Source organism: Ursus maritimus, unplaced genomic scaffold (assembly GCF_017311325.1).
Source record: "Ursus maritimus isolate PB19 unplaced genomic scaffold, ASM1731132v1 scaffold_7, whole genome shotgun sequence".
NCBI lineage: Eukaryota > Metazoa > Chordata > Mammalia > Carnivora > Ursidae > Ursus > Ursus maritimus.
In genome coordinates, this window is record NW_024426885.1 from 37,038,556 (window position 1) to 37,050,105 (window position 11,550).

General features: G+C 42.0%; 1 long non-coding RNA gene across 1 annotated transcript; it reads right to left on the minus strand.

Moving 5' to 3' along the window:
• Nucleotides 1-10,130: 10,130 nt before the first annotated feature.
• LOC121101219 lies at nucleotides 10,131-11,549 on the minus strand. The gene is made up of 2 exons (XR_005833170.1): nucleotides 10,795-11,549; nucleotides 10,131-10,671 (listed from the first exon to the last, which is right to left on the minus strand). It is a non-coding gene; the product is annotated as an uncharacterized LOC121101219 (long non-coding RNA).
• Nucleotide 11,550: the final 1 nt, after the last annotated feature.

An 11,550-nucleotide genomic window follows, 5' to 3' on the forward strand; every position in this document is an offset into this window, starting at 1 on the left:
AAGTCACCTCTCTTCCTGTTTATGATAACTGACTAGTGGTAGGTGATGAGACCTTCCTCTAGAAGTCTTCCCAACTTCAATTTTAGTTCAGGTTTCCTTTATTTATTTTTACATTTCTCCCTTTTGGTCAAGATCTGTCTCTAAAAGCATCACTGATCAAGAGTTAAGTTTCCCAAATTCAGTAGCCTTTGTTCCTTGGTGCCAGGAAGGACCTTCCTGTGTATCGTTTCTTATGTCAGAGGGAAAAATGCTTGGACCCAAAAACACTTGAGGCCACATTTCAATTACAAAAAAAGGTAGCAGGGAGAACTCTCAGGCATCTCTTAACCAAAGTCTATATTTTGTCAAGGTTGTAAGCATGGAAGATCATCTCAAAGTGCTGAGCAAGCATCACACTCCAAACTGAGGGGCTTTATTGTAGGAACTTCACTTACAGGTCATCAGGGTGCCCTCCCGAGACAAGTTGTCTCTCTTTGCTTTCACAGGTCTTAACTGCCTAATATCAATGTTAATATCATTGACTACCACCAGAATCTGAGGAACAATCCCCTCATCAGAGAAAGTTCTTACACTTCCTCAATGACCATTTTACAGTCACTAGGAATAAAATATTGATAAAGACTATGAGTCATTTACCTTGTTATCCTTAATGCCTATGACTCGCCAACCAATATATATATATATATACTTCCATATATATACTCTTAGAAAAGAACAGTGATATGGAAAACTAAAATTACAGATATCAAAAAGATAATATGTTACTTGTTACTGGAACGGAAAGTATTTGTTCTCTCTCTCTTTTTAAGTAATCCTTATACCCAACATGGGGCTAGAACTCATGACTCTGAGATTAAGGGTCCCATGCTCTACTGACTGAGCCAGCCAGGGGCCCCTGGAATGTATTTATTCTTGCACATGTTTTTGTTTTTTAAGATTTATTTATTTTAGAGAGAGAGTGCAAGCAGGAAGAGGGGCAGAGAGAGAGGGAGAGAATTCTAAAGCAGACTCCTCACTGAATACAGAGCCCAATGAGGGGCTCAATCTCAGGACCTTGAGATCATGACCTGAGCTAAAATCAAGACTCAGATGTTCAACTGACTGAGCCACCCAGGCCCCCTATTCTTGCACTTGTTAACAGACTGGCTAATGTTCTGGACATAATTCCAAATCAAATAATAAAGACCATGTAGATGTGACTCAGAGAAACACAGATCATTGCATGAAACCCCATCCCTTTACTCACCTAACACCCCAGTTCCACCTTATTGTATATTGTAACTTCCTTCCCCACCCCCTCAAAACTGAACACCTTAAGTAGTCTTAAGAGGTTTCAAACTGCAAGAAGGTGAACAGATATGCTTCCATAAAGTATTTTATCTCCCTGTTTAATTACAATAAGAATGTAAAAGTAATTTTGGAATTGTCTATGGAAAATTTAGATTCTATTTATGCTGCTACTACTACTGCTTACAAGCCTGGCAGGCACCTGCCCAGTGCTGTGTGAAACGAGATCTTGATGTGATCACTACTTCTCACAGTAACCTGAGAGATGAGATAGTTCTATCTTTGTTTTACAGGTGAGGGACTTGTCTAAGATGTGAAAATGTGTTAAGGAAATCTCAGAATTAATCAGGAAGCCATGAAGGGAGGGCTCACACACACCACTCCTCACAGCTTGCAAAATCCAGCAGGAAGGAAGACTCCCTCTCAGCTCAGCAACCAAGGAAAGGCCACCACCACTTTGCCTGCAGCCAATGAACTCTCATTTTCCTCCAATGGAGTTTTGTTCAATACACCCCTCCCAACTTCCTTCTTTTCCCTATAAATGGATGCTCTCCTCCATCGTTCTATGTACTGACCTATCATTTGCCATAGTGTGCTTGTCCCAAATTGCCATTTTTGTGCCATTCCCGAATAAACTTGATTTTGTTGGCTGAGTTGCTTATCTTTTTCTTTTAAAAGGTTGACAATGGTTATCCTGTATTTAAACCTGTCTATCAAACCCTCAAGTCTATGTTCCTTTTAAACTCTCTACTAGAGTGTACCTGGATATAGCCAGACCTCACTTTGAAGGGTTCCCTTATACACAAATTACACTCACCATGGTTTAGTTACACATCAGCCCCCCAACAGCATGGTTCAAATTTTAGTTAAAACAGTGTATCAACTGTAATTTCATAAAATATAAACTTCGCTGCTAGGTCTTCAGGCCACAAATCACTATAGAAATAACATGTGTATCACGGTAAGTGACAAGGCATGTGAGCTCTCTGAAAGTCTGTCAGGGATCACTGAGTCTGTTGCTTAGCTCACATATGGACAGAAGAGCGTGTGATTGGGTCACTTCTTCTCTCCCAAAATAAACCTGTGTGACATTTAAAAAAAAAATGGATCATCAAAAGAGGGAATTAACCAACAAAGACAAAAATGCAGCAAATAAATGAAAAGTGATAATGCTGGGAGTGAAATTGGAACTGAGTGTAAGTGAAGTTAGAGACAAAAGAGCTAACGGAGGGGAATGTTGACATTGCTGTTGTTCAAGAGATTCGTATTGCATGGTGCACTGAGTGTAATACGCAAGTAATGAATCATGGAACTTTACATCCAAAACTAGGGATGTACTGTATGGTGACTAACATAATATACTAAAAAAATATTATTATAAAAAAAGAAAAGAAAGAAAAGAAAAGAAAAGAAAAGAAAAGAAAAGAAAAGAAGACTCCAGATCTGCAGCCAGAGGAACTTGTTGAAGGAGAACTTAACACAAGGAAAGTGTTTATGATGAAAAGGTTAAAGATGTCCTAGAAAAGGTGATGCTGGCAAAATAACTTTGTGCTGGGGATTCTTGGAGATATTTCTTGACATTAAAAGTGCAAATGATAAAATGTTGGAAGGTGATCTGAATTTATAAAGGTGTATGACAATTGGCCAAGGGATTAAAAAGATGCTCTGTCATAAGCTCTACAATGAAAATAAGAGGCAAGCATTGTTCAGACTATTCTTGGTAAGGTTTTACAAATAAAACACTTTAATTTTCAATGTTTCTAGTAAGTTACAGAATACAAAATAAATATTAGTTTTAGTATTGTTTTCATTTCCCAATACACTTATTTTTTTTTTTTTAAAGATTTTATTTATTTATTTGACAGAGATAGACAGCCAGTGAGAGAGGGAACACAAGCAGGGGGAGTGGGAGAGGAAGAAGCAGGCTCATAGTGGAGGAGCCTGATGTGGGGCTCGAACCCAGAACGCTGGGATCATGCCCTGAGCCGAAGGCAGATGCTTAACCACTGCGCTACCCAGGCGCCCCTTCCCAATACACTTATAACAGTCACTGGGTTTTTAATGTTTTGGCAACAATTTTAAAGATCACAGAAATACTATTTATAAGAATTCTTCCCTGTTGAACAATGAGATGGCTTTGCACTTGTGTGTTCACTTTGATGGTCCCACACTACTGTACAGAGTGAGGGACACACAAGCACACATATACACACAGCAAAGAATCAGTCTGGCTTAAGAGAGAGATCACTAGACTGGGTTCCAAGCATTCTGGGTTTCTGTGCAACAATTTACTATTTGGGTGTCTTTGGAAAAGTCATTCACCTTCCCTGGGCTGAATCTCCTCAACAGTGAGATAAGGGGTCTTAACAGTGACTCTCTTCTGTCCTTGCCAATTGATAACCAACAAGTTAATATTGGTAAAGACCTTCCTATTCTCTTCTAAGTGAGAGGGTAACCTGACTCAATCTACAATGCAGTCATGAATACTGAATCTATAAATAAATCTCCTGAAATCTGCAAATGTGATCAAAAGCATTTTGGCATTTCCTGAAAATGTGAACTGTAAACTCTTCATTTCCTATTAGGATGTTGGCTGACTGGAGTCACAAAGTTGGTTTTCATTCATCTTCACCACAACTGACAGAGGCCCCCATTTCTGTGGCTGAGCTCCTGTGAGCGTAACTCTTCCTGGTGCTGAATGTATTCAGGCAACTGTGCCCTTTAAATGTGGCTTTATGTTTATAAAATCTGAGAGGATGTCAAAAACCTAACTTTTGCTGTATTTTTTTTTTTAAGATTTTATTTATTTATTTGACAGAGAGCCAGCGAGAGAGGGAACACAATCAAGGAGAGTGGGAGAGGAAGAAGCAGGCTCCAGCGGAGGAGCCTGATGTGGGGCTCGATCCCAGAACGCCGGGATCACGCCCTGAGCCGAAGACAGACGCTTAAGGACTGAGCCACCCAGGCACCCCTGCTGTATTTTTTTTAACACTTTAAATACTTATATGAGAGCTCATCTTAAGGATTAAGAAATACAATTATCTACTCATTTTGTTTTATTTTTATTTTTTTGAAGATTTTTTTTTTCAAGTAATCTCTACACCCAATGTGGGGCTCAAATTTACAACCCTGAGATCAAGAGTCACATGCTCTACCTCCTGAGTCAACCAGGGGCCCCATAAAGTACATCTTTATTTTCTGTTTGTGTGGGTTTGTCTTTTTGGGTTTTTTGTTTGTTTTTTAAGTAATCTCTCCGCCCAGCGTGGTTTGAACTCCCGACCCCAAGATCAAGAGTCGCCTGCTCTACTGACTTGAGCCAGTCAGGTGCCACCTCTATACTCATTTTAAAGCCCTTCACTTTAAAAAGTAGTTAGGTTTCATTTACTTATCTATTCAATACTACTTGAGTCCTTCCTTCAGGCAGGAGACCATTCCAACTGTTCTGGATACTCAGTGACTAAGCTAAACTTGGTGCCTGCCCTTGATTCCTGGTGAGCAACAAAGACATTTAACCCTTGTTAAATAAAAATGTCATTTAAAACACACATTAACACCTACAGAAAAAGCATTTCTGGCCATCAGCAAATACTCACTGAGAACTTATTTTGAGCCCTGTGCTTAATGGTATGGAAGACAAAGAGAATTAAATTGTTAGGTCTTTGCATTTAAAGAGTTTACCACCAAGCCAAGGGATTTTCATTCTTTTCTAAAAAGGCATAATGCATGTCTTATCAGGCTTATTATATATTATGCCTTTTCAGAAAAGAATAAAAATTCACGGGAGCCACAAGTTAACTAAAAAGACTTTGAGAATAGAAAAATTAAATCACATAGTAATAAAATACAACAATTACTATAAAAACAACTCTCCGGGTGCCTCGGTGGCTCAGTCAGTTAAGTGTCCATGCAGCTCAGGTCATGATTTTGGGGTCAGGAGATCCAGTCTTGCGTCCAGCTCCACACTGGGCACAGAGCCTGCTTAAGATTCTCTCACCTTCCCTCTCCCTCTGCATCTTTCCCTTACCCCAGCTCCGCTCATGCTCTTTCTCAAAAAACGAACAAACTTAAAATAAAAATTAAAAAACTCTAATCTTGGGGCGCCTGGGTGGCATAGCGGTTAAGCGTCTGCCTTTGGCTCAGGGCGTGATCCTGGCATTCTCGGATCGAGCCCCACATCAGGCTCCTCCGCTAGGAGCCTGCTTCTTCCTCTCCCACTCCCCCTGCTTGTGTTCCCTCTTTCACTGGCTGTCTCTATCTCTGTCGAATAAAAAAATAAAATCTTAAAAAAAAAAAAAAAAAAAAAAACCCCTCTAATCTTTGTCTATAATATTGAGCACCTGATAGGAAACCTAAAGTGTAAGAACTGTAAATAAAAGCAAATCACAGGTAAGCCCTAGAGGGAAAGTCAAGAGCAAACTTTGACAATGCCTCATCTAGTTCCTTTACCCTTCTTTCTGTCCCTGAAATGTCAAATCTCTGTGCTATTCACAAATGAGACTTTATAAAAATTGCTTTCCAATCTTATTCATTGGATCACAGTGATTTCAGTGTTAAACAATCCATTTTGGAATAAACTTTCACGGGGTGACAACCGGAGTTAGAGGAAGTCTCTTGTGCCTCCCTTTGAGAAATATTACACTCAGAGAGTCAAAGTAGACAGCTAACAATTCGAAGGCTGCCCTGCCCTCTGTATTCAAGTGAAACTCCGTAAAAGAAGCCGAAGCTTATTCTGAAGTCATTAGTATTTTCAACTCCCAAGGTTTAGGTAACAGGTTCTAGCCCTCTAGGCAGAGTAAAGAAAGGCAGTGGCTTACATCGGAGACAGAACCATGGAGAAGCCCTTTCAAAGTGACAGTTGAAGATAGTAGCATTTCAGTTCCTCCTTTCTTAGTCTAAAGCTGCACTGTGTGATAAGAGGGCCATTTAGCCACACAGGGCTGTTGAGCACTTGAAATGTGGCTAGTAGGACAGAGGACCTGACTTTTTAATATATTTTTTAATTTTTTAAAGTAATCTCTACACCCAATGTGAGGCTCAAACTTATGACCCCAAGATCAAGAGTCACATGCTCTACCGACTGAGCCAGCCAGATGCCCCTGACTTAAAAAAATAATAATGTATTTACTTACTGGGGGGGGGGGTAGCGTGGAGAAGGAGCAGAGGGAGAGAGAATCCCAAACTGACTCTGAGCTCAGTGCAGAGATGTGAGGCTCAATCTCACAGCCCTTAATCTCATGACCCTCTCATCATGATCTGGGCTGAAATCAAGAGCTGGACACTTAACTGAATGAGCCACCCAGGCACCCCTGACTTTTTATTTTAATTGTAGTAAAATACACAACATAAAGTTGACCATCTTAACTATCTTCTAAAATCAGTAGTGTTGGGGTGCCTGGGTGGCTCAGTCAGTTGTGTGTCTGCCTTCAGTTCGGGTCATGGTCCCGGGGTCCTGGGATCAAGCCTGGCGTCGGGCTCTCTGCTCAGCGGGAGCCAGCTTCTCCCTCTCCTTCCCGCTCCTCCTGCTTGTACTCTCTGTCAAATAAATAAAATCTTTAAAAAAAAAAAGGCCTTTTAAAAAATTAAAAATAAAATAAAATCAGTAGTGATAAGTACGTTCAATGTTGTGCAAGCGATCTCCACAGTCTTTTTGTCTTGAAAGCCTGAAACTCTATACATATTAAACAATTCCCCATTTCCTGCCTGCCCACAGTCCCTGGCAACATCACCACTCTTCTTTCCGGAGCTATGAACCTGCGTACTTTTGATACTTCATGTATGTGGAATCATGTAGTACTTGCCTTTTTGTGACTGGCTTATTTCATGCAGCATGATGTCCTCGTTTCATCCACGTAGTAGCATGTCCTGAGATTTCCTTCTCTCTCTTTTTTTTTAGAGAGAGCACGAGCAGGGGAGGGAGCAGAGGGAGGAAGACAGAGAGTCCGCTGAGCCCTGGATGCTAGGCTCAATCTCACGACCCTGAGATCATGACCTGAGCCAAAATCAAGAGCTGGAAGCTTAACTGACTGAACCAACCAGATGCCCCAGAATTTCCTTCTCTCTAAGGCTGTCATTCATCTATCAATGAATTGGGTTGCTTCTACCTTCTGACTATTGTAAATAATGCTGCTATGAACACTGGTGTATAAATAGCTTTCAGACCTTACTTTCAATTATTTTGAGTATATCCAAAAATGTAATTGCTGGATCATATGGTAATTCTCTTTAATTTTTTGAGTATTTGCCATACTGTTTTCCATAGCGGCTGCACCATTTTGCATTCCTGTCGGCAATACACAAGAGTTCCAATTTCTTCACATGCCTGCCTTAATTTAAATACTGATAATTCAGTTACTGGAAAACTTTTAACTATGTTTGGAACAATATGGATATGAGAATCTACTATTTAACTGTAAATTTGATAAAATATAAATATACATTAAGTATTCTCAATAAAAATTTAACATCTGTATTCAGATGTGCTGTTCAGTAGAAAATACACACCAGGTTTCAAAGATTTAATCCAGTAAAAAATAATATAAAGTGTCTCATTGATAATTTTATATATTGATTACATACGAAATGATATTTTGGACATGTTGAAACAATCAAAAACATAAAATTAATTTAACCTACTTCTTCCTACTTTTGTAAATGTGGCTCCTAGAAAATTTTTAAATTACATATATGGCTCACATTCTATTTCTATTGGACAGCACTACTATAGAGGTAGCCTCCACTCCAACATAGTGGAAATCGCCAGATTCCAGAAGATAAACTCCTCCTGGGGTCCCAATTGTTTAAAAAAAAATTTTTTTTTTAAGATTTTATTTATTTGAGAGAGTGAGTGAGAAAGAGAGAGAGCACAAAGGGAGGGGGAGGGGGAGAAGCAGACTCCCCGCTGAGAAGGATGCCTGATGCAGGGCTTGATCCGGAAATCATGACCTGAGCTGAAGGCAGACACTTAACTGACTGAGCCACCCAGGTACCCCTCCCCCACCATTGTTTTAATATTTACATCTTCTGCCCTTAATATTTACATCTATCTTTCTTTTACTACAGGAGGATTCCCTGAATGATCCCCCCCTTTTTTTTTAAAGATTTATTTATTTGAGAGAGAGCATGAGGCAAGGAGGGGTAGAGGGATGGGGAGAGAGAAACTTCAGCAGACTCCGTGCTGAGCGTGGGGCTTCGATATCGGGACCCTGAGATCAAGACGTGAGCCAAAACCAAGAGTCCCACCCTTAATCAACTGCATCACCCAGGCACCCCCTGAATGAAAACTTCTATTCACTGTTACCACAAAAAGCCGGGGTGTTATACTTCTTTCCCCAGTGACTATCTGGTGTTCAGTTTTGGTATCCTATTTTCTATGTTTTGTTGGTGCATCATAGCCTTATGCCTTCCATTACAGTTAAACTCCTGTGCCTGGGGTGAAGGCCGGGGCTGCATAACACCTCAGCAAGGAAAGCTCAGGGGATATGTTAATATGTTTGCAGAGTAAAAGAGGCAGTTTCCTCCTCCTTTGACAATGCTGCCTTGACAAAACTTCTCCTGTACCTTTGTGGCTCTTACCACTTATACTTTATTTCCACTCTGAAAGCAGTCAGAAATCCTGGACTAACTTACTTCCATTTAACAATAAAGTAGTGGGGCAGTACCTGGCCAGGTGTGGTCACTTTCAGTGACTGAGGGCTACATAACAGAGGGGTGTGTGGGGACCCAGGAAGGAACCCTGTCATGTTGGGGTGGGAAGAACCAACAGCTAGAAGTGGGACAGAAGAGCTGTTGTTGTGACTGTATTTGCCCTTCATACCAGGGTCACTCAAGATATAACAACCATTAGGGCTCCTGGGTGGCTCAGTTGGTTAAGCGTCTGCTTTTGGCTCGGGTCAAGATCCCAGGGTCCTGGGAAAAATATATATATATATATATATAATAACCATCACTACCACTCCAGTGCAAAAACAAAACTCTTCCCTGGAAGGTAATTGTTCATATATTTTTTTAAAGATTTATTTATTTGAGAAAGAGCGAGAGCACATGTGCAGGGGAAGAACAGACCAGGAGGGAGAGAAAGAATCCTCAAGCCAACTCCTAGCTGAGCGTGGAGGCCAACTCTGGACTCAGTCCCAGGACCCTGAGATCATGACCTGACCTGAAACCAAGAGCTGGATGCTTAACCAAATGCTTAACTACCTGAGCCACCCAGGGGCCCCAATTCGTAGTTTTTCTTAAATAAAATTTTTATTTTGGGATCATTTTAAATCTACAGAAAGGTTGCAAAGATAGTACAGGGAATACCTGCATACCCTTTACTGTTTTTCTTATATTTAACATCTGATATAACCATGGCACATTTGTCAAAACTACGAAATTCACACTGGGGATGCCTGGATGGCTCAGTCGTTTTAAGTGTCTGCCTTCGGTTCACATCATGATCCCAGGGTCCTGGGATTGAGTCTTGCATGGGCGTCCAGCTCAGCAGGGACTCTGCTTCTCCCTCTCCCTTTATCTACCCCATGCTCTCTCTCAAATAAATAAAATTAAAAAAAAAAAAAAAGAAGGAAAGAAAGAAAGAAAGAAAGAAAGAAAGAAAGAAAGAAAGAAAAAGAAAAAAAGAAATTCACATTGGTAGAATACTCTTAAACTATATATAGACTTTAATCTGATCTTACCATTAATGTCTTTCTACTGTTCTGGAACCCAACACACAAGCCACATTGCATTTAGCATACAAGCTTTTTATATACCAAGACCTTGCCCCATTTTACCATTCACATTAATGTTTTTATTTCTCGGTATAGACTGTAAAGTTTTATATTTGTGTGTATGCTTATTTATAATTCTGAAATACGAGTTTATTCATACTGATGATGCCCACCAAAGACTACCCAGACATAGTTATGGTCAAACAATGAAGGGTTATCAGCTGCTGTAGTGTGAGAGAACTCACACAATGGGGAGTCTCAGGATAGGGGTGTTCAAGAGGGTTCATTATAGTATATGGGCTTCTGTTAGGTGATTTTGGGGAGGGTCCAAGGAAACAGGTTCTGTTCTGGTGTTGTCAGAAAGCAGGGGCAATTCAGTGACTAGCTTAGTAATTTTTATCTAGAAAGCAGGAGGAATGGAGCAGGGTAGAGTTGTCATTGGAGAAGCAGTAGGCACTCACGTTAGCTGGGGATGGGATGTTTGGTCATCTTTGGGCTTGCACAGTGTCTGTTTTTTATCTGTTCAGGCACGATTAGAGTTGTCTTATTTTCTTCTACCCCGTCAGAGAGAGAACTCATTCTGTGGTCAATATTCCACGACATTGCTTACGGTCATCAGGGCATTCAGGCCAGCTACCAAACGTGGCTCTCAGGGCTGCTTTTCTTAGTGCTGCACCTGATCGTAAATAAGAGAGAAAGCAACAGAAGACTGCTTAGCAGCTTTTGCTACAGAAATGACAACTTTGGTCCCCGATACTGCTAATTCCAACTGTGTACATGTGCTTAACAAACAACTCACCAAGGGCTGACAAATTCAGTCTGCCTCGTTTAGAGCAAAAACACGGGTGGCCTGGATGTAGCAGAAACTCAAATGACATCGAGCTGGCGTGTTTCTCCTGCATATGACCATTCTCTGCCCCTGCACTGTCTCCGAGAACCAGGCCTGAGTCTAAGGCGCTGCCCTCCGGGGGAACCGGGAGCCAGGTCAAACTACTCGACATTGCGAGTAGCGATCCAAGAGCTGGGAGCACAGCCTGCGGCCGCTCCGCAAATTCGGCCCTTGGAGCCGCCTTTATGTCTCCACTGTCCTTGGTTCCCTTTCTCCCTCGGCAGGAAGTGACTCCCATTTTCTCCTCTCACGGTGGTCTTCGATCTAGGCGTCTTTGGGGCTGTTTGGGGTGCTTTTCATCTGTACCTTCAGGGGCTCAGGAGCGCTCTGGCGCGCCGCTGCCCTCCGGCCCCCCTCGACGGGCCCCGGCTCCCCCCACGCTGGGCTGACCAATCTCCGGTCCCAGCCGGGCGCGTCACAATGGCTCCCTCGCGGCCTCGCCGCCCGAGCCAGCCCCTGAGGGTCCGCCCGCCGCGCTCCATGCGTCCTTCCAGCCCTGTCCTCTTGGAGAAGGTGGGGTTCCGCGGGGAAATAGGCTTGCGGTGATGGCGGGGACGCGGGCTCCCGGGCTCCTGCTCCTGGGTGGTGGGGTGCAGGGCAGAGCCGGGATCAGGCAAACCCGGAGCAGCGTGACTGCGGTAAAAGCCGCGTGCGCCGGGGAGTTGT